The 24771-nt window shown below is 44.3% G+C and overlaps 1 long non-coding RNA gene across 1 annotated transcript in view; it reads left to right on the top strand.

The window, feature by feature from the left end:
- The window catches only part of LOC116284234 (uncharacterized), a 36501-nt gene that overhangs the window by 6827 nt on the left and 4903 nt on the right, over positions 1 to 24771 (top strand). Inside the window, exon 3 of the long non-coding RNA XR_012061135.1 lies at positions 4029 to 4229. This is a non-coding gene — a long non-coding RNA (uncharacterized lncRNA). The remainder of the gene's footprint in view (positions 1 to 4028; positions 4230 to 24771) is intronic.

The raw sequence follows: 24771 nt of genomic DNA, 5'->3' as shown, positions 1-24771 counted from the left end.
GCTCTTAAGTGGCCTCCATATCCTGGCTATTGTGAACAGTGCTGGAATGAACATTGGGGTGCATACATCTTGTTGAATCAGCATTTTTGTTTTCTTCAGATAAATACCCACGAGTGGAATTGCTGGTTCATATGATAGCCCTATTTTTAGTTTTTTTGAGGAGTCTCCATACTGTTTTCCACAGTGGTTGCACCAGGTTACATTCCCACCAGCACAGCATGAGAGTCCCCTTTTCTCCACATCCTAACCAACGTTTGTTATTTGTGATCGTTTTGATGATGGACAGTCTGACCATTCTGACAGGTATGAGGTGATATCTTATTGTGGTTTTGATTAACATTTCCCTGATGATTAGTGATGTGCATTTTTTTTTGTGTATCTGCTGGTCATTTGTATCTTCTTTGGGAAAATATTTATTTAGGTTCTCTGTCCGTTTTTACTTGGCCAGATAACCCCTTCTTGATGCACTTTGTGCTGTCATCATATTCTCCTGTCATCGTCTCACATGTGTGGCCCCTTGACCACACACTATAAGACCTGGGTCTGTCCTGTGCAGTGCTGTATCTCAGGAAGCCCTGACGAAGTCAGGAAGTCTCATACACTGTAGCCATTTAAGATTTGTTTACTTGAGTGAAGCCTGTTTATAGATAGAGGATTGAACACAATGCAGAGTGGTTTATTCAGTGTTTATACAACACACAGTGGATGTGGTAGCATATGGGTAAGGAACCGTGCCAAGTAACTGTGTGGATAGTCTACTTGAATTCAGAGTCCTGATCTAGGAGAGAAGTTTGCAAACTATGGCCCACAGGCCAAATCTCCCCCACTGCCTGATTTTTTAAATGACGTTTTGTTGGAATAATGCCACGCCCATTTATTTACATATTGTCACTGGCTCTTTTGTGCTGCAAGGGCAGAATTGAATGGTTGTGACCGAGACCATATGGCATGTGAAGCCTCAAATATTCACCATCTGGATCTTTACAGAAAGAGTCTGCCGGCTCCTGGCTTCAATGACACTCCTAACACGTCTATTCCTTTAACAAATATTTACTGAGCACCTACTATGTGCCAGGGACTCTTCTTGGGATGCACAGCTGTGAGACAGGCAGGAAGAGTTGTTTCATGCAGGGACCTTATGGTCAAGTGGAAGGCGGGGAGGGGAGGAAGTCAGCACATAAATAAGCCAACACGATGACTGCAGATCGCTCAGGCGCCCAAGTGCTACGATGCCCTGAAAAAGGGCTGATGTGATGGAGGGTGGCTGCGTGGTGCCTTTAGAAGGGCTCGTCAGGGGCTAAGATCTGAATGAGGAGAAGGAGCCAGTGCAGGCAGACAGAAGAGGCGAAAAGTGCCAAGACCCTGTGGGACAACACGTTTGTCTTCTTGTAGGAACATAGAGATGGTGAGCATGGCTGGAGTGGAGTTGAGTGAGGAGGAGGATGGCCTGAGATGATGTTGGAGAGACAAGTGCAGCCAGACCGTGCTGCACCTGGTGCAGTCCTGGGCAGGTCGTGGGGACCTTATTCCTGGTGTGACGGGAAGCCAGTGGAGGGTTTTCAGCAGAATGATGTGATCATCTCAGCTGGTTGCTATTGGAAGAGATGATTCTGCTAGTTGACCACTCGTTGTGTAAAGCGGTCTTCAAGACTCAGCGATGGCTTGCACTGTTATTTGAAGGCGAATTTGACAGCAGCCAACCCGGTAACAGATGTTCCGTTTCAGGTGCTATAAATAGGGCCAGAGATCAAACACATTGACTTCCTGCTTCTGGGACCCCCAAGAGCAGCACAACCTAACCCTCAGAGGCTGCACATTAGGTTGACCAGACATCGTTCATTGGGGTTACGGGCGATAGAGTAGCTGTCTAAATTCTGCCCAGATTCTTCTCTACAAGCAGTGAGCTCCAGGGAACTTGCTTCTGCGAACATTTTGCAACTAGGGAGGCTTTACTGGGGATGAGAGATGTACCAAACTTCTTGGCACCTGCAGCCCGTTCTTGTTTTGGTTTTTCTGAATGATATTTGGAGGAGAAGGGGGAGGGAAGCCAATCTGTGGGCATTCCTCTCTCACTCCCTCCCCTTCCCGCAAAAGGGCATCTAGAGCCATTCATTTTTCTGGCCTTGGAAGGAAGGAAGGAAACCAAAAGCTACTGAGCAGCAACTCGGGGCTGGCCAGCTATGGTCAGGAGCTACTGAATTTCAGTAATTCATGCGTTCATTCATTTTTCAAGAAATATTCACTGAGTGCTTTTTATGTGATCTGGGTCTTGGGGATAGGCAGTGAACACCACAGACAAAGCCCCCAATTCCCCTGGACTTAATCTTCTGATCAGGAAGACAGGCATTGAACAAGTAAATATAAATTGAGTGGATAGGTACTAAGGTGAAAAATAAAGTTGACTAACAGGATGGAAAGAGAGTGTGCATTTTATATGTGAAAGGGGCTAGTCAGGGAAGGTTGCCTTGAAAAGGGGATATATGAGAAGGAAACTGAAGGAAATAAGGGTGGGAGGCATCAAACTTTCTGTGGACATAGAACATAGTTATTCCTTCTTAGGAAGGGGGATGCTATGGGCTGGGGGAATTAAGTGGCTTTCCCAAGGTCAGAAGGCAGAGGCAGCTGTAGCAGTTGCAGTAACAGATAAAATCTAGAAAGTGCTTGCTCCATGCCAGGCATTGGATTAAATATTTTATTTATATCTTCTCATTTAATCCTCACAACAGTGTTTGTCCTTCTGTGACTAGCTTATTTCATTTTGCATAAAGTCCTTGAGGTTCATCTGTATCATAGCATGTGACAAGACTGATTTCTTTTTTAGGGCTGCATAATATTCCTCTGTGTGTATGTATGTATGTATGTATGTATGTATGTATGTATGTATGTATATATATATATGTGTGTGTGTGTGTGTATACTACATTCTGTTTATGCCTTCATCTGCTGATGGACATTTGAGTTGCTTCCACCTCTTAGTTATTGCTGCAATGAACATACGTGCACAGATAGCTCTTTGAGAACCTGTTTTGCATTCTTTTGAGTATATACCTAGAAGTGTGATTGTTGGATCACATGATAATGCTATTTTTAGTTTTTGAGGAATTTTCATACTGTTTTCCATAATGCCTTCACTGTTTTACATTCCTACCAACAGTGCACAAGATTACCATTTTTTTCTGCATCCTTGCTGACACATTATTCTCTGTTTTTTTTTTTTTGATGGTGGCCATCCTAATGGCTGTGAGGTGATAGAGGACAAGGATATTTAAAGATAACATTAAGTAACTTATAGGAGAGGTACTACACAGATATGGCAACAATGAACCAATGCATAAAGTTTGGGACACGCTCAATCAGACAACTTGTAAAGCTGTTCAAAGTGTAGGCTGCAGACTATATATATATATATATTTTTTTTTTAAATTGAAGTATAGTTGATTTACAATGTTATGTTAATTTATGATGTACAGCAAAGTGATTTAGTTATACATATATATATATTCTTTTTCATATTCTTTTCCATTATGGTTTATTAAAAGATAACGAAATATAATCCCCTGTGCTATTCAATAAGACCTTGTTGTGTATCAGTTTTATATGTAATAGTTTGTATCTGCCAATCCCAAACTCCAAATTTATCCCTCCCTACCCCTTGCCCCCCAGAACCATAAATTTGTCTTCTATGTCTGTGAGTCTGTTTCTGTTTCCTAAATAAGTTCATTTGTGCTCAGACAGTATTGGCCTGAGAACAGTTTGCTACCTGTCAGTGGCTAGCTGATACAGACACTGAGAATAAATATTTAGAAACTTTTCTAGCAGTTTGACATTGGTGCAACATCCAAGTGCATGATCATTATTCTAGTAATTTATTTATATTGTATGATATAAAAGTAGTGACACACAATGCATTGGAAAACAAAAGAGAAAGGCCAAAACTGGTCCGAAACTGCAGAGAATTTGGGAAGCTCTGCTCTAAAAAGTCCCTTACAACCATGACAATGTAACTCTTTTGTTCATTTTGGCCTCAGATTTTCCATCTGTAAAATGGGGACGAGAAAGGGAGAATGCAGTGCTGACTGCATCAGCTGTAGCTGGCCTGGTGCTAGCAGCTTGGCCATGGTACCCCCACCCAGAGCGACTTCACTGGACAGCTGTATATGGGAAGACTTCACGCTGACTGTGATGAAACAAGACAGAAATAAGAGCATTCTGTGATCACGTCTGAGTGCGTAAGTAAGAATACTGTGCAAACCACAGAAATGACCAAATGTCTTATCTTTCCTGCTAACAAAAATGGGTGCTGCTAATTTCCAACGACATCTTTAGCTCCACTCTGTTCCTCCTGCTTCCTAGATAAAAATGGTTAAGATGCACCATCCAGAGCAAACCCAAAACCTATTACAAGCCCCACTTCACACCTTCTAACTGAGACACACCACAGTTTCCCCTGGTGTGCGGTCTCCCTGGTTGCAACACGTCCCCAACCCCAACTTTGTTTCACTACAGGCACGTTCCTGGTGGGTTCTGGCTGGTGCACGTGGGCGGGGATAATGATAATGTAGCAATAGGTGGCTATGGGATTAGGTGAGTTGATGCATGCAAATGCATGCAAAGTGCTTAGAACAGTGCTTGGCTCCAAGTAAGGCTTACATAAAGATCAGCTGCTATTATTACTGCTACTAGCATTAGTATTACTATCATCACCATCTCTGTGTCTCTTGTAATGACTGGTATCACATCTTACTGTAGAAGGAGCCCACGCTATATTTGTAGTTTAGTTTGGGGTGGATCATGTATTAGTTATCTGCTGCTGTGTAACAGATCGCCCCAAATTTAGCAGCTTAAAGCAACAAACATTAATTATCTCGCAGCTTCTGTGTGTTGAGAATGCAGGAGCAGATTAGCTGGGCGACTCTGGCTCAGGGCCTCTGACGAGGTGGCACTTAAGCTATTGTCCCACTGGGGTGGAATCTGCTTCCATGTTCACTCACGTGGCTGCTGGAGGCCACATTTCCCCCCTCCCCCAGCCTCTCTCCACTGGTTGCCTGATGTCCTCACAACGTGGGTGAGCTGGCTTCCCTCAGAGTGACTGATTCAAGAGGGAGGGTGAGAGGTCACCTGTGTTTATTTACTGCTCAGGCCAGTGCCGGTACCGTGGGGACAGGGGAGACATCACACAGGGGTGTCAGTACCAGGAGCCAGGACCCTCGGGGGCCATCTTCAAGGCTGGCTGCCACAGATGGCCTCCTTGCTCCTCCAGATGCCCCCAAACTTTTTCCTCCTGGCTTCAACTTTCAGTCCAAGAAGATGTCTTTGTTCTCTCTGAATGGCGCTTGAGAGACATACAGGGAATGGGCGTGTGTGAAGCTGGGCCGGGGCAGGGCCTGCAGGTGTCTGAGAAGCAGCGGGTTTCATTCTGTCTGTTGACACGTGTCCAGGCCAGTCCGGGGACCGTCCCGGCCCCTGGGAAACTCAGCAGTCAGCTGAACTTTCCTGCCCCGCTTCCCCTCCCTGCGGCAAGAGCCTTGCCTCTCTCTGACTGACAGTGACAGATGACCTTATCAAAACAGGGGCCGGGGACCACTCTGTGATTGGCCGGGCAGAACCATCGCAGGGCTGGCGAGTTCTTGGAGAGAAAGGATTAGAAGGCATTTTAAGAACAGAGCTGAATGCTACTCACAGCTGCCAGTTCTTGTTTCTGACAAGTAGTAATGGCCTCAGGTGCAAAGGAAGTGGGTGGGGGGTGGCTCAGCGAGTTTATTTTAGAGGAGGCTCCGTGCACGGGGGTTGGGCTCTGGATAGAAAAGGGTGACTGAGAACAACTGGGCTTGGGGACCTCAGACTGACCGGCTTTGAGGCTGGGGGAGCATCACGGTGGTCTGAGTGACAGCCCGCTTCCCTCTGCGCCCCTGGTAATACCTTCCGCTATCCAGGCGGGCAGAAGTGGTGCCTTGCAGGTGTGGGAAGGCCCGGATGCTGGGCGGGCGTCCTGCACTGGGGTCCAGCCCCCTTGAGGGTGATGGGTGAGGGGCCTGCGCTGCCAGGCATTGGTGCCAGGGTGCCCTGAAGCTCCCACAGCATCACCTAGGCTCTTGCTCCCCAAAACCTGGTCCGTGGGCCAGCAACATTGGCCCCCCATGGGAGCTTGTGAGAAATGCAGCGTCCCAGGCCCCACCCAGGACCCACTGAATCGGAATCTGTATTTGACACAGTGATTTACAGGCATGTCAACGTTCAGGGGCCTTGTTCTAAAGAGGTGGTGAATACCGGAGGGGTGACCCTTTGCCTCTCTCCAGCTAGATGGAGGTTCTCAACCTTGCCAGCACCTTCGAATGATGGGATTAAAAAAAAAAAATCCTTCTGCCCTGGGCATCCTCCCAGGCTAGTGAAGTCAGGTCTCTGGGGCTGGACTCGGGCACCAGAATGCTTTGCAGCTGCCCCAGCGATTCCAGTGGGCACTGCCGTGTGGCAGCATTTCCTCCGGAGCCCAGGAACTTGCCTGGACAGTGCGCTTCCTGGTCCAGGAGAGGATGGACGGGGTCTCTCCTCTCTTTGTGGATCCACAGCGTGGCTGGGGCTCCCTCCTTTCCGGATCCCTTTATCTCCTCTGTGGGACCCTCCTCTGTCTGAAGAAAGCCGCCTCCCCCAGGAATCTCCTTGCTAAACAGACTTCCTCTGCTCAAAGAAAAAAGGCAGAAGTATCCCCAGTGTTTCTAGCTTTAAGCAGAAGAAACCCACTCTGCCAAACTTAAACAAGGAAGGACTAAACTGGAAGCAATGAGAGCAATGTTGGTAACAGCAACCTACTTTGATGGTTTACTGTGCGCCCACTGTAGACGGACTGACTCTCAACTCTCAAAACGCCTCTGTGAAGTCAGTATTGTTTTAAATTTAATTTTTTATTGAAGTGTAGTTGATTTACAATATTAGTTTCAGGTGTACAGCAAGATGATTCAGTTGTACATATACATACATATGTATTTTTTTCAGATTTTTTTCGTTATAGGTTACTACAAAAAGTTGAATATAGTTCCCTGTGTGAGACAGTACATCCTTGTTGTTTATCTATTTTTGAAATCAGTATTATTCTTATTCTTCCCAGTTTACTGATGGGGGAGCTGAGCCCGAGTGAGGCTGTGTGATTTGCCCATAGTTACCTACGTAGGGACAAACCCAGCACTTAGACTTCACTCTGCGTCCACGGTGTTTAAGAACGTCCAGCCCCTGTGCTCTCACGCTTCTCTCAGTGGTAAGAAAATGAGTCCCAAATAGGCACGCTATGTGATGTCTTTCCTAACACCAACCAAGTACGTTGTTCCAACACCAGTGTGATTCTCTGACTCCAACTGGGAATCCCAGAACTCATAACAGTTCTGACACTATCCACCCAGAGTTAGCACAGACCCCAGGGGTTAATGGCCCCACTTCAGATTCCAGCCACAAATGGGGTGCCCAAGTTACCCACACTGCTGCCTGGCAGATTACGAATTCTGGGGTTCCCGTGACCCCCTCCCCCACCTCAGTTTTAATAATTTGCTGGAACTGAGGCAGGAGGGAAGCGGGCAGGGCAGAACCATTAAAAGAATGAGACAGCAATTAGCACCAAGATGGTGGAAGATTCAACTCCAAGTAGAACTTGAACTTCAATATACGCTCATTGAAATACAGTAGCTGCTGAATGGTGCTCCCACAGGCGCGAGGAGTTCCAAGGCTGAGCATAAAAGGTCAAAAAGTGGGTGATGGCCCAGTTCCTGGGAATCCCAGCCTCTTTCCCAAAGTGGTTGGAATAGTCTCTCACGTGTTAGCCTATGAAGTTATCGAGCCCATAAAAACCAACAGCCCCGCGCCTCGTGGTCACTCTCTCTTGCCTTCAGAGGCATCCTGCATTCTGTCTCTGGAGTGTGCACTGACTTTTCCTTTAAACACCCCTAGGCCTTGTGGCTTCTCTGGCCTTTTGAGATGGTCCGCACTCTGCCTATGGAGTGTGCATCTCTCTGAGTAAATCTACCTTCCCTATACTATGGTTCACTCTTAAATTCTTTCCTGAGCAAAGCCAAGGACCCGCACTTGGCGGGGCACGCACGTCCCAGGGACTCGTCTGAGACCTGGGACATCATCCTCTCACACCCCATTTCCCTGTGTCATCTTGACTCATATAACTCAGGAAGGCGCTCTCCTTACTCATAGTCTGTTATAAAAGATACAGGTGAACAGCCAGATGAAGAGGTACAGGGGGTGAGGTCTGGGGATGCCAAGTGTAGGAGCCTCTGTTGCTGTGAAATTGGAGCGCACCGCCCTCCTGGCATGTGGGTGTGTTCACCAACGTGGAAGATCCCCCCCAAACACTGTTATTTAGGGGTTTTTGTCAAGATCTGGTTGCCTAGGACATTGGCGATTGAACTCTGTCTCCAGGGCCTCTTCCCTCCTCCAAAGTCCAGGGGTGGGGCTGAAAGTTCCATTCGCTAATCAGGTGCGTGGCATTTCTGGGGACCAGCCCTCACCCTGTAGCTCTCCAGGGGCCCCGTCATGAGTCTCTTCATTAGCATGAATTCAGGTGTGGTCAAAGGGGTACTTATGAATAAGGGAAGACATTCCTATCACTCAAGAGATGCCAAGGGATTTAGGAGCTCTTAGCCCACAAACACGGAAAAGGGCAAATACATGTTTTTTTTTGATACCACAGAATGAAAGGTGAACAGGACACACCTGAACTGGTCAGGGGTTCGAGGTAGGAGGGGCTCTGCACATGCTTCATTATGGATGCTGGAAGGAGCGAAACCAACTGTTTCCAGCCTTTTCACTTCTGCATGAGCTTCAGACCTTGAAATGAGAGGATGGACCTCTTTTTTCCCTCTAAGCCAAGAACCTAACTGAAGAATCAGTACAGGCATTTGATAGTCAAGAGCTTTCTTCTGATGCACCTGCATTGGAGAACACAAAACTATAGTCACGACCGTGATGTGCTATGAAGAAAAAGCACTGTAACAACCCAGAGCAAATCTGGATTAGACAGGGAAGCCACAGAAATAACAGTTATGACCTGAACCTGAGTGAGCAGCTAGAGGCGAGAGCATTTCAACAGTGGGATCGGCATGTGCAAAGGCCCTGTGGCAGTGTAGAGAGCTGCATGTTTGTGGAATTGGAAGAAAGTCGATGTTGCTGGCAAGTAGTGCATGAGGGAGAACAGGTGTGGACCAGGCTCTATTAAAGATGGTTCATTTTGTCCCTAGTTGAAGAGTTTTAAGCAGGGGAGTGACAGCAGTTTTATAGATGCACACTCTGGCTGCAGTGTGGAGAATGGATCAGATGTCTCCTTTTTGAAAAGAACTCCATCATAACCCTCCCTTCTGCAATTCTTCCTTCCCACTCAGGGCCACTTTTGTTTGCGGGATGGAGAACAGGAAAAACAGCCTGGTGGCAGGAGGGGGCGAGTCGCAGCTCTAACTAGAATGACAGGGCATGTGAGAGCCCCGTGGAGAACGGGCGTAATTAAAAGACAAAAGGTAGAAAGCTCTGGCTTGGTTCCTCTTGCCAGGAATGATTATACCACATACTCCTTTTTAACACTGACCTGGTGTGAAAGGTGTATCAGTCCCCAGTTTGAGTTCACAGCCCAGGGGTGGTATGGGAATGTGAGAAGCAACTACCCTCTTTAGAAGGTAAAATTCTAGTGGACTTTTTACGTCAGGCCTCTAGTCCGTTGACATAAATTGGCTTTCTCCAACTGTCAGCCGTTTTAAACCCCAGTGCAACCGTTCATTTGTAGTGGCCTCGGCTGATGGCTGAAGGTATTATTTCATAGCTTAAAACCTCAACAGCTATGTCATTCCTCCTCCAAAGTGGTAATTAAACCCGGTCAGATGTGACCCTTGCCAGCTGAGTTGTGCTCGATGCTGGTGAATTGTGCTGGGGAAGTTTCCCTGATGAGGGACAATGACCGAGAAATTTTGTAGGGTGAGAGTTCTGTCTCGTGTAAAGAGAGAGCACATAGAGAGAGTAGAATTGTGTTCCAGTGTTGAGCCGTTCATCCAACAGATATTTACTGAGCGCTGCTGGACACTGTTGGTTTCCCACCCGGATGCCTCTGCAGAGGCCGAGGTACCCATCCCCTGGCGGCTGTGGGTGTGCTCCGCTGATGGTGCTCAGAAACGCCCAGGGGGTTATACATTGCCCTTGGCTGGGGACGCCCTCTGCCAATGGAGCGGGCATCCAAAAGGCTGGTCCCTTGAGGCAGATTGGATAGTTGTTGTGTGACTCATGCTCCAGAACTCCCCAGGGATCAGAATGACGCTAGGCTTCTGATGAACCTACATCTTCGCCCACCGTCTTCTGCTCCCCCATCTCACCTCCCTCACTCCCTCTCTCTTGAGAGTGTGCCTTTAATAAGTCAGAGCGTACGAATCCCTGTTTGAGGCTTTGCTTCATGGGACCCTGACCTAGGACAAGCACCCACTATGTACCAGGCTCCAGGTCTACGCCCTGGAGACAGACGTTAAACAAGATGAGCAAAGTCCTTTCCCCAGGGCAGCTCCATCACTAAGGGGTCTGATTTTCCATCATATGTTGGTCTTGTAATTTTGAGAAGCCACTTAAATTCTGCCACCTCCAAATTTCTCATCTGTCAAATGGCGGTAAGAATACTTGCCTTGTCTCAAAGAACAGAGCAACAGCAGCAGAAAGATGGTTTTAATTCCCTCCAGAGCCCGTCAGCTGCCCCCTCCCATAACTGTTTCTAGACGAGAGTCCCGTCTCCTCCTCCTGGCTAGGTTGCTACTCCCGTGTATAGACATCCTGGATCCTCCACTGCATCTTTCGAGCCATAGGTAGATGGAATATTGGATTTCTTTTGCAAACGCTTAGGTGTTTGTTGAATGAATATGTTATGAGATGAACAACAGTCCTACCCTTAAGGCGCCACATCTCTAGCTCTCACTACGGACCAGATACTGGGACAAACACTTTATTGCCTCCTTTTTATAGAGAAGGAAATGGAGGCATTAAGATACCAAGAAATGTTGAATACGAGAGCAATTTGAAAATGATGTAAAACACAAATACAGAAGTAAAATGGTAAAAGAGAAGGCTTTGGGCGGACAAATTAAGTCACAGCACTGACTTCTCCCAAGAAAACTGCCAGAAGGAATTTTTGTTGATGGAGTGTTTTTCTGTCATTTGTTCCTTTGTTCTTTTTGTCTGTGGACAACCCCTTTAACCCGTTGTTCAAAGTCACGGATGTTGATTTTGAACCTTTAAACCAAACATTTCTAGCTAATTCCCCTCAGGATGGAAAAAAAAGGAAACAGGAAAGAAAAGAGAAAATCAGAGCCACCTGCTTTTCTAAAAGGAGCCTTAATGGTGAATTTTTTATCGTGGAAACGAGCGCTGGGGCTTCCGTGAAGGGAAGATGCTACCAATGGTGATAATTTGCTTGATCATTAAACTTTGAAAGAACTTCAGTGTAAGGAACTACCTAAGTGTATGTATGGCGGAGCCTCTGACTTTGTGAGCTGTGCTTTATTTACCATTGCCCCAGGAGAGGGCTATGCTAGTTTGATTTAGTGACTTTTCCACACTGGTTCTGGGATCAAAGATGCTTCGTGGAATTCTTGGCTCTTCCACTTACTGTGCGAATTTGCACACGTTATGAAGCCTTTTGAGACCAGTTTCCTCATCTCTAAAATGGAAATCACAATAACTACCAGCCACAAGTGCTGTGAAGACTGAGATAACGCACAGAAAGCACTTAACACGGTGGCGCTGGTGGAGGAAGTGCTCCGTGAAAGGCAGCGTCTAACGTTTCGTACCATCTTCTTCTGAAAAGGGTGTGATGCTTATCAAAACTGAGAGTTTTTCCCTGAAACGCGGCTCTCCCGTGAGCCCCCAGCACCTCTGTGGGGGTGGACTATCAGTTTCTTGAGTTGTCATTTCTGTTGCCTGGTCTCTGTGATTGTGACAGCGTTTCTCCCTGCGAGCCCTCATTTCCCCCAATTGAAAGGGTGCGGAAGAAGGCTTACTTTTGGTAAAAACATGAATCAAATTTCCGAAAGAAGTGCAGTTTGGGTCTACCCCCAACTTCAGATGCCACTTGGCAGAGGCCAGTAAATCTTGTGTAGATAGAAACCTGGAATGAGATGATGGTGGTTTGAGCTGGGAAAACAAAATAGAATAAGGTCAAAACAAAAGAAGGGATTTCACACGTTGGGCAGGACCTATGCAGGATTTTTACTCAAACCAGGGATACAGGCTGACTCTGTAGATATAATTAAAACTATCTGGGTAAGCTCAAAAATGATATATTTTTAAAAAGAATTATGTACATATGTGAGATTTGAGGAAAGACATGACCTCATTCTTTCGAAGTCGGGTTCTGGAATTGCTTTTTACCAATGCGTCCTTAGTTCCTCTGTGAGAGTTTCCGGCCCCAATGGAACCATCCATTCTGTGATGCTGGGAGTTTTCTATATTCTCACTATCCAGTTGGTAGCCACATACCCATGTGTGACTCCTGTGCCCTTTGAATGTGGCTAGTGCAACAGGCAATTAAAATTTTTATTTTGTTTAAATTTCAATTTAAATAGCTGCTTATGGCTAGTGGCTATGGTGTCGGACAGCCCAATTCTGGATCTCTGGTCTACTCTCCTGTAGCTTTTCTGATGCTTGACGTTTGGACATTACGGCTGCTCAGTGAACCTAAAGACATTGTTAAAAGGGTAACGTTAGGCAGACCAAAGTCATAACAATAGCTGTTTTTTTCATAGCACTTTTTAGTTTACAGGGGATTTCCAAAAACGTCTTATTTGATAGTCATCATGGCAATCCCGATCTGTGGGTGCAAATATATAACTATTTTTATCACTGTCTTATCAGGGTGCTGATACCATCAAAGTTGCTTAAGAACCAAAGGCGATTTATTGCAAGAAAACGTGGACGTCTAATGGGAACCGCAGGCACCAGAGCTCAGGTTGGCAGGCAGGGGCCAAGGCAGCCTCTCACCATTTCTCTTTCTCTGGGTGATGTGTTCACCATCTCTGCTTCTCTTTGGCACACCTATTCGATTCTCCCTTGGCAACGTTTTGGATGCACGTGGCTAAAGGTGCTGAACTGAGTCACTGAAGCTCCGTGAGCACAGAAGCACCCCTTCTCCCCTGAACTCCAGGCTTGCCTAGCTGACCGTCGCCTTGGCACCTCTGCTTAGATGTCCTACAGGCAAACTAAGGTGTTTAGAAGAAAACACTTCTTTCCTTCTTTCAAACCTGTTCATCTTCCTTTCCTCTCCATCTCAGCAAATGGCACTACCATCCACACTGTTTCTGGAGACAGAATTCTGCTGTTCAAACTGATTCCTCCCCATTCAGCCCATCTCTAAAACCCTTCATTTCAACCTCCAAAATATGCTTGGAACTCCCTTCTCTTCAACTTTACCACCCCTACCTTGGTCTAAGTCACCATACTAGTTTTCTATTACTGTGTGACAAATTACCACCAAATTTAGCAGCTTATAGTTTCTGTGGGTCAAGAGTCGGGGTGCAACTTAACCTGGGAGAGACCCTTGGGCTCAGGGTCTCCCTCGGGCTGCAGTCAGGGTGTCTGTGAGGGCTACAGCCATCTCCAGGAAGGACTTGGGGGTGGGTCCACTTCCGAGCTCATGTGACTGCTGGCTGGATTCAGTTTCTGGAGAACTGTGGGGCTGAGGGCTTCAGTTCCGCCTGGGCTGTTGGTCAGCTCTTTACTGGATGGCTGTCTCCATAGGGCGGCAGACAACATGGCAGCCTGCTCATCAAAGCAAGTGTGTGAGCTGGGGTTGTGGGGAGGAGGAGGACGGAGAGAGAGAGAGAGAACAATGTTGGAACTTGGATCAGCCCCATCCACAGGTGTAGAAGAGCCAGGAATTTTCCAGTTTTGCTTGGGCTGACTTGACTTGAATTCAGGTTGCATGCAGCCAATTACACCCCTTCCCCCCCTGCAGTGACTCCCTGTGTTTTTAGGGTAAAATCTAATGTCCTCACATTGACATGCAAGAACCTACATGTCCCAGCCCCTTGGCTTCAGTGACCTCATCTTCTGTCCCTCCTGCCATCACTCATTCTGCTCCCAATACACTCTTCTTACCAGTCCCTATTTTACACTGATTAAATCAGACTTTTTGGTAGGGTCCTGATATTTAAAACAAAAAGTACTCAGTGATTCTAAGGTGCAGCTAGGGCTGAGCACCGCCCTTCAGATTAATAAATAAGACCATTGAGTATTAGGGCTGCTGCCATTAAGAATTTAGTGAAGTCTATGTATAATTTTGTCTCTTGCCAGCAATAGAGTTCAATTTCTTCCTAATTTTATGTATAAAATAGGAAAGCATTTCCCCATATGATTAAAAAGTTTGTTTTAAAAGTCCCTAGGACTGTTAACTTGTAACCTTGAGATTAAAAAATAAATGTGAACTATTATTCATTCGAATGTTAGTTGTAGAAAGAGTCCAGTTGTCTTCCTAAGGTCATAGACTAAATTAGTCACAGGAGGTTGATTTCGTGCTCCAGTCTTGTGATCATTAACTCCTTTTCGAGTCTTCTAGCTAGGATACTGAGCTGCTTCTTATTTGGTATTCAAATTAAGTCTCCTTTACAAAAATGTTATTTTGCAAATAGCTAAGTGACACGAATGGATTACCTTTAAAATACGATGCAAAAATCTCAATTTTCTACAAATCAACAAATTTTAAAGAAATTCGTTTATTCATTACACATATGCCAGAAAGAATCGCAGCCTTGATTTTTGATAGCTTTTCAATTTCTGGTTCAAATTTCTTATGAGTCCAAGTCCCTCTTAGTGACCTGGGCTTCTGTGAGATGTCCTTGGTTCCTTTAATAAAATCCTTGGTTTGGTTTGTGCTGCTTGAGTGAGTTCCTGTTAAAATTTTTGACCAGACAACAGCCCTGCCCACTGAGTCTTCTTATTCCCATTTTACAGATGGGTAATCCAAGTCCCAGGGGGATCAAGGAACTTGTCCAAGTCCACACAATTAGACATCGGTAATTCCTGGATGACAACTCAGACTTACTTGACCCCAGGGCTTATGAGTTCACACTCTTGCAGAAGCCCCTCATGTGGCATGTTGCTTTTAAAACAATGTTGAAATACAATTCACACCCCATAAAATCACCCCTTAAACATGTACAATTCAGTGGCTTTAGTATATTTGCAGGATTTTTCAACTCTTATCACTATCTAATTCTTATATATTTAATTGCCCCTCAGAGAAACTCTACCCATTAAGCAGTCACTCCCCATTGGCCCTGTCCTCATCCTTTGACAACCACTAATCTACTTTCTACCCCTCTGGATTTGCCCACTTCTGGGTGTTTTATACAACTGAAATCAAGGGGAAGGGTAGAGCACATGCTTAGCGTGCATGAGATCCTAGGTTCAATCCCCAGTACCTCCATTAAAAATAAATAAATAAATAAAAATTTAAAAAAGATGGAATCATACAATGTCTGGCTTCTTTCTTTAACATAATGTTTTCCTAAGATACTCGGTTTCTCTAGTTATTAGAGAAATGCAAATCAAAACTACAGTGAGGTTTTACCTCACACCAGTCAGAATGGCCATCATTCAAAAGTCCACAAACAATAAACGCTGGAGAGGGTGTGGAGAAAAAGGAACCCTCCTACACTGTTGGTGGGAATGCAAATTGGTGCAGCCACTATGGAGGACAGTGTGGAGGTTCTTTAAAAAACTCAAAATAGACTTACTGTCTGATTCAACAATCCCACTCCTGGGCATATATCTGAAAAGAACCTGTAATTCAAAAAGATACAGGCACCCCAATGTTCACAGCAGCACTATTAACAATAGCCAGGACATAGAAGCAACCTAAATGTCCACCTACAGATGAATAGATGAAGGAGATTTTATATATATATATATATATATATATATAAATATTACTTAGACTTAAAAAAGAATGAAATAATACCATTTGCAGCAATATGGATGGGCCAAGAGATCATCATATTAAGTGAAGTAAGTCAGACAGAGAAAGATATATCATATGACGTTGCTTTGATGTGGAATCTAAAAAAAAAGATACAAATTTTATTTACAAACCAGAGATAGACTCACAGACATAGAAAACAAACTGGTTACCAGGGAGGAAAAGGGGGAGGGAGGGGCAGATTGAGAGTTTGGGATTGACAGATACACATTACTATTTGTGAAGTAGATAAGCAGCAGGGACCTACTGTATAGCACCGGGAACCGTATTCAATTTCTTGTAATGAGCCATAATGGAAAAGAAACTGAAAATATATATGTATGTATGTATATGTATAACTGAATCATTTTGCTGAACACCTGAACCTAACATTGTAAATCAACTACATTTCATTAAAAAAGAAGAATGGAAAAAACCATAATGTTTTCCAGGTTCATCCATGTTGTAGCAGAAGTCAATAATTTGTTCCCTTTTATGGCTGAGTAATATTCCATTGTATGGATTTACCACATTTTGGTTGTTCAATAGTCATCAATTGATGGACATTTGGATTATTTTCACCTTTTGGCTATGATGAGGCACACTGTCTTCTGATTAAAATTCTGTCATAGGAGTCTTATCTTTTTAAAGTAGATGGAAGGGCAGATTCTGTTTCGTACACTTAAAAAATCACTCTTTGGGGGCTCTTCCAGTTACTATTTCTATGTACCAAATCACACCAATATTTAGGGGTAATGACAATAATTTTATTATTCTCACAGATCCCCTGGGTCAAGAATTCAGACTCAGTACAGAAAGGGTGGCTTATTTCTGCTTCGTGATGTCTGGGGACTCAGCTGAGAAAAATTGAAAAGTTGAGAGTGACTTAATGGCCGGGGGTTGGAGTCATCTGGAGGCATCTTTTGTTACACACCCAGAGTTCATGCTGACTGCTAGCTGGGACCTCAGCTAGCCAGTTATTTAAAACATCTGCATGTGGGCTCTTCATGTGGTCTCCCAACATGGGCTAGTTGGGCTTCCTCATGGCATAGTGGCTGGGGTCCAAGAGTGAGCACCCTGTCTCTGGAAGTCAAAGAGCATCTTTCCTAGTATAGTCTGTTGACTGAAGCAGTTGTTCAAGTCCAAGGGAGAGTGATCATGGACTCCATCATTCAACATGAAGAATATCAAGTTTACCTTATAAGAACATGAGGCAAGGGAGCTACTGTCTTGACCATCTTTGGGAAAAAAATTAACAACAGGAGACTTGGGCTGTGCTGGGCCCATGGTAGGTATCCAGTAGACCCCTCCTTATTGAATTCAATGGAATTCATTCTCACCAACAAATTATACCTAGGTGTAGCCTTCTGATGTGCTCTTTAATCTACCTCCTCCCTCAGAAGTGACTCTTTTCTGGGCATTATTCTAAAGCTTTGCTTTCTTAACTCCAGCTTAAAATCCCTTTTTTTGTAATTTACTGGCTGTGTGGCCTTGGACAAGTCACTTTGCCTCTCTGAGCCTCTGTTGTCTTACTCATAAAATGAGGGAATATGTTTGTTCCTACTCCACAAATTATTCTGGGCAATCAGTGGGCCAAAGCCTAAAGAGGGCTTATTACAGAGCCTGGCTGGAGGTAAGGACTCAATAAATGATAGCTATTTTTATTGCAAATGTAATCCCCGTTTACTTATGCTTTCCAGGATCCAGTCTGAACCTTAAGGATTACAGACAAATCCTATTTGAGAAGAAACAGCACGTATTGGAACTCCTCTATTTTTCTGATTTCTCATTTCTTTCTCTTTCTCTTATTACTAATTCCTGTTGCCTTGCTGAGAACCCAGACAAGTCATGGTGGATGCTGTCGACTTAAAATAATAAAAATGATCAAGCTCCAATCGCCGGGAAGTCTCCATAGTCCTAAAGTCAAAACTTCTTATCTTGCCTGGCGTGGGAATTATCCCCAATTAGCATCCCCAGTCTCCCTGCTGCTTTGCTTGTCGCTTTAATTATTCTGTCATCATTAATTCAATGAAGCCTATTAACCCACACCAGATAGTGTATTTATCTACAACGTGGGTTACCTGCTCCTCTAGACAAGGCAGCTGTTGTACTTCAGTCCTGCTGTCTCTTTGTTGAGGTCCAATATCTTCAAGTTGGCAAGTGTTTTATGTATAGTATAGAATCTTCATAAACAGTGTCCTTGTAACGTCCCAAAGGCCAGCTGTTCGCTGGCCCGGCGAGGCCCCACACCGGAGGGTTGGTCTGATGCTCCGTCCTCCTGCTGGCTGGGAACCTTCTTCCCTCTGCCTTCCCTCCTCTTTCTCCCCATCCATCCTTCCCTCCAGGGACTGAGGTCATGGGCTCTGGAACCAGACTGCCTGCATTTGCATCCTGGCGTGGCCTGGTGACCGTGGGGAGGAGGCTTAGTCTCCCCAAGCCTCTGTTTCCTCATCTGTAAAGTGCTGGTACCCACTTGTTGCGAGGATCATACGTGTGACTATGCATGAAGCACCGAGACCACTGTCTGGCTCAACAATGTGAAATAACTGTTGTTGTTCGTATTCCTTTCTTTTTCTTCCCTTCTGTCTTAGTCAGGCTGCTATGAAAAATACCACCGACCGAGTGGCTGAAACAACAAACATGTATTTCTCACAGTTCTGGGGGAAGTCCGCCATCAGCGTGGTTGGGTTCTGGTGAAGGCCTCTGCCAGGTTGCAGATGGCCATTTTCTCCTGTGTTCCCGCATAGTGAGAGAGAGCTAGCTGGCGCTCGGGGACCTCTTTTTCATAAGGGCACTAATCCCCTTCCTGAGGGCTGCACCCTTATGACCTAATCACCTCCCAAAGGCCCTATCTCTGTATAGCATCACACAGGGGTTAGGATTTCAAACATGCAATGCATAACACCTCCCTCCCAAGGAAGAAGGCCTTTTTCAGAAGCACGTCTGTGTGGTAGATGCTCAGCTCGGTGCTGGGGACTCACTGATGAACTAGTCCCTTGTGGTACCTCTGATGAGGGGGACAGGTGTTAAATAATTGCTAATAGCCATCAATTGTGATAAATGCCACAGGGTACTGTGAATGGGTATAACAGAGATAGCTCACAGTCTGTGGAGGAGCTCGGGCTGGTCAGGGAAGACTTCCTGGAGGAAGTTACATCTGAACGGAGTTTTTAATGAAAAACAAGGCATTTCCAGGAGGAAGACTGTGCCTCTGTGTGTGTGTGTGTGTGTGTGTGTGTGTGTGCATGTGTGTGTGTGTAAGAGCACCTCTGACTTTAGGAACACTGTAAAGAAAATTGTGAAGTAGGAAGGAGGCTCCATTGGTTTTCCGAGTAGGAAATATTTTCACATGGTTCCAACTTCAAAACGTTCAAAAGGATGAACAGTGGAAGGTCTCTTGCTTTTCTATTTTCCACCCCTCCATCCTCGAGGCAACAAACGAACCATTATGTACATATATTTTCTCCCTCTTTTTTTTTTTCAATCATAGAAGATGCCCACTTTTCTGTTATTTGCTTCCCCAATCCCTTCTCTTAAATACATACCTTAGAGATGCTCCCATCCTCAGTACACAGAGAACTTTCTTTTCCTTTGTTCTGGAGCGACAGAGTGCACTGTGTAGGAGGCTGTAGTTTATCTAAGCAGCAGCCTACTGGTGTACATGTTCAGGCTGTTTCCACTCTTGAAATTATAAACAAGCTGCAGTCGATAATCTGATACCTGTATAATTTGCTCATGTGCAAATACATCTGTGGATTAGATTCCTAAAAGTAGAATGGTTGGGCCAGATGATACACTTTTTAATAGATATTGTCAAAATGTTCCCTGCAGAAGCTGTACTAATTTACACCCCAACCCCACTCATGTCTGAGACTGTTTCCCTCCAGCTGCATCAACCACAGTGGGTTATCAGGTTCTTTTTAATTTTGTCAATCTGATAGGTGAAAACTGATATCTCAGCATAGTTTTAATTTGCATTTCGCTTATGAGTAGAGCATTTTTCCATTTGTTTGGAGTCACTTGTATTTCTTTTCTTACAAATTGTCCTTATGTTTTGCTCACTTTTTTATTGGTCTACGTTTTTTCTTACTGATTTTATACTTTAGGGAAATTAGCCTTTCTCTACGCTCAACATCACAAACATTAATTCCTGGTTTATTATTTGTATTTTGACTTCGCTTATCATAGTTTTGGGTCTGCAGACTTTTTTTAAAAAAACTTTTATATAATCAAATATATATATATATAAATATATATTTTTACAGCTCATGGATTTGTGACTTATTAAAGGTGGCTCCACTCTTTTAAAAAATATCTTCAAGAAACGTAATTCTAGACGCTGTTTTAATTATGTTTTCCTGTTTTTACCGCCCATTATTATGGTAGAAACGCCTTCCTTATATCCAGTGAAACCCCTGATGCTTTAGCTTAAGCACACGCTGGTGGTACTTTTTCACCTCAACAGCAAATATTTCCTGAGCACCTCGTATGTGCTAGCGTGGAGCTGAGTGGCACTGGAGCTACAAAGATTAATAAACAAACCAATAAAAAACAATTAAAATTCTACTACCCAGAAATATCTACCAGAAACATTTGGTATTTATCATTAAAGTTTTTTTTTTTTTTAATGTCTATCATGTTAGTCAGAGTTTGCCGGAGCAACAGAACCATTAGGATTACACAAGAGGAGATTTCGGATGGGAATCGGCTCACACGGCTGGTGGGGAGCATCCAGGTTTCTCACCCTCTGTGCTACTGACTTTGCAAACCTGATGATTCTTTGTTGTGGAGGCTGTAGGATGTCCAGCAGGACCCCTGGTGTGGGAGATAGCATAATGGCCCCCAAAGATTTCTGTATCCCATTTCCCAGAATCTGCGAATATGTTACCTTACACATAGTAAACAACCAAACCAAACCAAAACCCTTGCAGATATGACTTAAACTCAGGATTCTGAGATGCAGGAGATTATCCTGGTTGATCCATGTGGGCCTGATGCAATCATATGTGTCCTTTTAAGAGACAAGGTGATGTGATGATGGAAGCGGAGAGGGAGGAGAAGATGCTGGGGCTGCTGGCCTGGAAGATGGAGGACAGGACCATGAGCCAAGGGATGCACGCAGCCTCGAGAACCTGGAAAATGCAAAGAAATAGATTCTTCCCCAGAGCCTCCAGATGGAGGGGAACCTCATGGAATCACATTCGTCTTCTGACGTCTGGAACTGCAGGAAAATAAATTTGTGTTGTTTCCAACCACTCAGTTTGTAGCAACTTGTTACAGCAGTAATGGAAAGCAAGAACTTCTGGTATCTACCCATTAGATGCCAGTAATACCCCACTCCAAGTTGGGATAACCAAAAATGTCAGCAGACATTATTGCCAAATGTCCCCTGGGGAGCAGAATTGCTCCCTGATTGATACCACCAGGTGTGACTTCAGGTGGGCACACAGTCAGCTGGGCGTGCGGAGCTGGGCGGTGTAGACTACAAGTCATGTTCATTGTCACTGCTTTCTGCCCCCTCACCCCAGGGGGATTCACGCCTGGGTACTCAGAGCGTGCGGCTGGGCGGCTTGAGAATCTTTATTGAGTGTGACAGCTTGCCCTGCTGGGTCCCTGCCTCTCTGCACAGGGATGACAGCTGCTCTCTGTGGCAGCCTTTCCCTGTGGGTCAGACCCCTTTGCCTGAATGACCAATTGCCTCCACGCTGGGCAGGGAGGACTTCGTTCCATCTGAGCCACAGTAGTGAAGTCTCAGCTGGTTCCAAGCAACAGAAATGGACTCTGGCTACTACAAGGAAGATCAATCATTGACTGTTAGGATGGTAGGGGCTATCACGGCAGGAAGGGAGAGTTGTTTAGGAAGGGAAATACTGGCAAAGCTCTGGAGAGCTTGGTAGCAGGTGGAATTCATGGTTGACTTCTCGAGTTCTGCCATGAATGTGCCTCACTTCCCAGACTCGGTTTCCAAGTTTCAAAATCCTAAGGGGAGAAAATCTTAGTGCTTGGGTTGAATAGATCAACCAGCTGAGACATGAGGGTGGATCTGCCCAAGGTCACACAGCCCTAACAGCGGAGCTGGGCACCCCTTCCTGACTTCCGGACTTGGTCATTTCCCATATCATGGTACTAGAGTCTTTGGGGAGATCAAATTGCCCAAAGAGCTAGCCAAGAGCTCCTACACCAAGGAAAGTTCTTTGCAAGGCTTCTGAAATGCCACCTGAACTGGAAAATGTGGACAAACACTAGCTTTTTATCTTCTTCTTCTTTTTTTTTTTCCTACTCGGTATTGGGCATCTGGTTGCTTTTAAATATCCAGAAGTGACATGCGTTTCACTGACATATTTGAAATTAGTTATAATAGAGTTTGGGAGAGGAGTTATTATGCCTCTCAGCAGAGTGGAATTTTAAAAACTTCTCCACCATTTTCAACAATTTCTGATTCTTACCCAAGTTCTCTGGGATCCTTTGGTAATTGGTGCAGCCTGGCTGAATATTCAGTTTCAAATGCCCTTTCTGGGCCTGCTCTGGGTTAGGACTGAATTCTGCCCTATAGGCCTCTTTTTAAATAAACATGACCATCTCAATAGGTCTAAGTTTAGTTTTAGTCCACCAGTCAGTATAGATTTATTATGTAAAAATTTAAAAACACAGATATGTCAAGTAAAATATTAAAAATCACCTAGAAGCTTAACTACATAAAAAACCTGCTCACATTTTGCTCCCCTTATCTACGTTCTTATCAGCCTCTTTTTCTTAAATTTTATACCTTATGAAAAACTGGGATTATACCACATCTTCTGTTTTATTGGCTTTATTCATTCAATTATCAAAACATCTTTCAGGCTGGGAAGGGATAAATTGGGAGTTTGAGATTTGCAGATACTAACTACTATATATAATATAGATAAATAACAAGTTTCTACTGTATAGCACAGAAAACTCTATTCAATATCTTGCAGTACCCTATAATGAAAAAGAATATGAAAACGGATATATGTATGTATATGTATGACTGAACTATTTCGCTGTCCACCAGAAATGGACACAGCATTGTAAGCTGACTATACACCAAAAAAAAAAATCTTTCAGTGGCTTTAAATACATGTTGATTACACTTTCTAGTAGTTTAAAAATATTCCATTTTACAGTTATGCCACGATTGATTTAACTTATCCATTATCCATTATGGAAAGAACATTTTTGTTTTGATCCTGTTGAAAGGTTTGTGATGTCTGCAAGACTGCAGAATAAATCAAACCATAACTTAGGTTTCATAATTTCATGAACTGTCATGCCTCCTGTTAATTTCATTTTGGAATTTTTAGGGGGCGGGGTATGTTCTGTTTGGAGGGTTAGTTATGACATCCCTGTGTGAGACAAGATGCTCCCTGTGGTGTTAGGGGAGGAGCATGCTCTTTCCTTAGGCTTTTCCTTAGCATTCTCTGAAAGGCGTGGCCTGTGAAGAAAGATGGATCAGCTTATATAAACATGCATTTCCTGATGCTGACTTACCCCACCTGACTACCTATGGGGTAGAAAACGAGTCAGTTACTCCAGCCAAGGAACAATGCTTTGTCCATAGGTACATTTCCTGTAACCCTTAGAACAATCCATAAGGAGTCCCATTTTTCTTCATTCATGTGAAAAAATTTTATTGAGCATCTAGTATGTGCTACGTGTAATAGGGAAGAACAGATCTGACTCCATATTGGATCCATTTGTTTTACTTTAACCTTTGTATTCTATTGCTTTTGCTGCAAGTAATCACAAAAAAGATGTTGCCTGTAGTTTAAAGTATGCGTGATGGCCCATCTCCCATGCCTGAGGGTTAAGCTAAAATACCTTTGTTTAGCTCACAGGGAACATCCTGACCAGACCCACCCATGAATGGCTACAGGAAAGAAGAAATTAACACATCCCCTCAGGAGTCTGGTGGGAACTGGGGAGCATTTGCAACAATGTACCTCCTTTTTAATGTTACCTCCTTACCTCCTCCTCTTTGTTTTATGAAAGAAACTAGCATCCAAACCTGGGCAAGATGGTTCTTTGGGACACTAGTCCACCATCTTCTGAGTCTGCTGGCTTTCCAAATAAAGTCGCTCTTCCTTGCCCTAACACCTCACCTCTTAATTTATTGACCTGTCATGTGGCAAGCAGTAGGGGCTTGCACTCAGGAACATAAGCAGTGTACCAGACAGTGGAAACGTATACGGCCAACTTTGGGGCATGCCAGCATGAAGTCCTTTTTCTTTCTTTCTCCCTTCCTTCCTCCCTCCCTTCCTTCTTTCCTTCCTTCCTTCCTTTCTCCCTCTCTCTCTCTCTCTTTCTTTCTCTCTTTCTCTCTCTCTCTCTTTCTTTCTTTCTTCCTTTCTTTCTTTCTTTCTTTCTTTCTTTCTTTCTTTCTTTCTTTCTTTCTTTCTTTTTTTCTTTCTTTCTTTCTTTCTTTCTTTCTCTTTCTCTCTCTCTCTCTCTCTCTCTCTCTCTCTCTTTTTCTTCTTTCTTTCTTTCTCTCCTGGTGATCAGGTCCAATTCCTCTCACTCTAAACCTGGGGTTTTGGAGTACACAGACCTTGGACACCCATACCAGCTGCATCATATTGGGCTACGATCACTCTTTGTTTACATTCTTTGTGCCTATTTTCACATTATATTAGTAAAATTCAATGGGATCATCTGTGTAAGGCATGTAGCCTATAGGAAGTGGTTCACTGTGCATTGGCCATTATTATTATCAACATTGTTACCATCATATTTCACAGAAAGTCTTGCATATCAAGTAGAGGAAGTGTATCACCTGCTCATTT

Source organism: Vicugna pacos, chromosome 18 (genome assembly GCF_048564905.1).
Source record: "Vicugna pacos chromosome 18, VicPac4, whole genome shotgun sequence".
NCBI classification, from domain to species: Eukaryota; Metazoa; Chordata; class Mammalia; order Artiodactyla; family Camelidae; genus Vicugna; species Vicugna pacos.
Note: the sequence above shows the minus strand (reverse complement) of the source record. Positions and strands in the feature narration are given on the sequence as shown.